General features: G+C 39.8%; 1 pseudogene; it reads right to left on the bottom strand.

The window, feature by feature from the left end:
• Nucleotides 1-1,311: 1,311 nt before the first annotated feature.
• On the bottom strand, nucleotides 1,312-1,889 carry LOC144783011 (syncollin pseudogene; annotated as a pseudogene).
• Nucleotides 1,890-2,817: the final 928 nt, after the last annotated feature.

The following is a 2,817-nucleotide window of genomic DNA, read 5'->3' as shown; positions in this document are numbered from 1 at the left end:
CAGAGGTATAAATTTAAGAGGTTGGCCTCAAGTAAGAATTGTTCTCACCATCCCTAAAGATTAATTTGGCAAAGTGGCAAGTTTTGCCAGAGTGAATAGCTAAAATACAATGCATCTAAGCAACAGTGCAAGTCGTAAATAACTTTTCTTTGGGGCTCAAAGAGTGAACGTTGTGACTCTTTGTAAATCGCAATGAAGAGCGCAGCCCGCCCTCCTCATGAATATAAGGAGGTATGATTTCTGTAAGGGCTTGAGAATGGCATTTTTCTGCTGTGCTGCATTGGTTCATTATGCACAGTGCATAGATTTAGCACGGTGATATTGCAGAAGCTGTGCAAGGCCAGCACTGTGACTGGCCAATAATACACCCATCACTCCTCACCACTGGTGATGCAGCATGCGTGAAATAGGCACTACTGCAAAAAATGAGAATGGGTGTTTCTCTGATTGGCCCCATCGCCCCCTCTGTTTTTAAGTAAAAGACAACCATAATTGGGGTGCTTTCATTCCCACACACTGTTTGACCTTGCAGTCACTACCCCCGCTGGACGGATCAGAGTGGCGTCCATGCCCACTCCCCCCCCCACCCATGTTTCAGAATTTTTAAGTTGAAAAATACTCTGGAGTTAATATTTGTGAGGTGTTTTCTGAGAAAGTATTTGCATGTTTTTAATTTAGAGCTAATAAATCAGTTGGATTGAACTGGCTTTGTGGTATCAGCTAAGGGCACATATTCGAAGTACCAAGTACAACAGCCATTTCCCAACTGGGGCGCCCCCTGATACAGTTAAAACATTTCGTTGAAGACAATATATACATGAGGTACACAAGAAAAGGGAAAATCCTGGAAAGTATCCGACTAGAGTGCAAGGACCAGAAGATGCATTAATGTGCAAAGCCAAACAAACCACCCTAAAATGCTGATCGTAATTTATGATTAGGGCACGCATATAATGAGGTTGGAGAAAGTAAAATGGCGCAATCTCGGAATTGATGAATTATTTACTTTTCAGGCTCAAAGAGATACAAAAAATAAGGGAGTTCTGCGTTTTACTTCATCCTACCAAAGTACATCATGATACAGTGAGGAGCTCCTTTATTAAGTGCACTGTCTGCATGTTATTTTATATGTTGTCTGAGACACCTACTATAGGGTATAAGTGAAGAAAAGGGTGCTATATCTATACATCGAAAAAGGGTAGACATTACAAGCAAAAAACTGCACAAAATAAAAGGATAAGGGAGTACCTGAACAGAGCATGGTATTGAGACCAGAGTACAACTCTAAAAAATTCCCATCTCACACAGGAATCCAATATTTTTCAAATCATTTTTTTTATTTTTCAGCGTTGGTAGCACTGTAAGAAAGCATACAATCATCCAGCGTTTTATGCAAGATGGAAAACAAGACATATTGTCCAATTAAAGATGGCCGCTCTTAGTTACAGGTGCAGTAGTAGGAAGAGATCACATTGTTCCAGTTGCCAAAAAGGCCCCTCTTGATGTCTTTCAGCTGGTAGACGATTCCAGAGGAAAACCTCCGATTGTCTCCCGACTTTGGGAAGTTGCTCCACACTCTGAGCTCGCATCGGTTGCCCACCACCAGGGAGGAGACCTTGTCGTTCCAGGAGAGGGGGACGAAGGGAACGTCGTCGCCGTTCATTGCGTCCAGGTACTTGCCCCCACATGACTGGTCGAAGACGTAGTTGCTGTCTTCAAACAGTCGGGCGCAAATCTTGGTCCCGCTTTCATTCTTCAGCTCGTTTGGCGCAGGGCACTGGGCAGCCAGGACACCGATGAAGATCTGGAGAACCAGCAGCTCCAGTCGAAGCCTCATCTTGAACTTCAGAGACAAAGGCGTGCAGAACACTTCGGTGATCCCTCAAGAGTGTCTCAGACAATGCTGACTTATGTGACACGAAGGCCTGGGTTTATATGCAGCAGGAAGGACTGCTTCTCACCAATCATGACACTTCTTGTTTAAAAAAAGAAAATCAATAACCTTTACCTTGTGCGCATCTGAAGTATGTTTGATGTTACTATCACATATGGGAACCGCAAACCTGTGGCCGACCTGTAGAATAAACAAACTGAAATAGTCTGTAGGAAACCAAGAAGTCACCACCTGTCTATTTGTAATTTTCAAGGTTACAGGCAACCTTGCAGCTCTATTCTTGTACCCATTCCCTTTTTATGCTATAGTCAACCCTCACTTTTAAAAGTTATGGACTTTTATATTTAAACTGGTATCCCTGTGGTAAAACTGTATTTAAGGTATTTGTTTAATCGGAAACCCTTAAAATATAATGCTGTGTCGAATTTTACAAAAAATAACGTCAGTGCGAGGTAACATTATGTTTGAATAGAAAAAAACACAATGATGTTTTGATTAAATAATTTTATAAGAGATATATGGTGGTTGTCAGAGCCTTTCCTGAGAGGATGAAATCATAACTATAATTTAATGAGTACATTTACTTTTTTTTCAAGACTTGCGCTAACAAGCCGTATCATTTTGAACTAGGTTTACATGTTCTGTTGAAGTAAAGGAAGCTTGGGTCAAATCAGAATACTAACTACCTTTGGTATGTTCATTCATTGTTATCTGAAATTAAATTGTTGGTGTATTCGGCGTCAAATTCAACTGAGTTGCACAAGAGAGCAAATTAAAGGCAGTTACCACAGATTAGTATTAAGTAAATATATTTAAACCTTTAATAACATCCAGCTTCTAAATATATATATATATATATATATATATATATATATATATATATATATATATATATATATATATATACATATATACATATGTAG

This window comes from Lissotriton helveticus, chromosome 9 (assembly GCF_964261635.1).
Source record: "Lissotriton helveticus chromosome 9, aLisHel1.1, whole genome shotgun sequence".
NCBI classification, from domain to species: Eukaryota; Metazoa; Chordata; class Amphibia; order Caudata; family Salamandridae; genus Lissotriton; species Lissotriton helveticus.
Note: the sequence above shows the minus strand (reverse complement) of the source record. Positions and strands in the feature narration are given on the sequence as shown.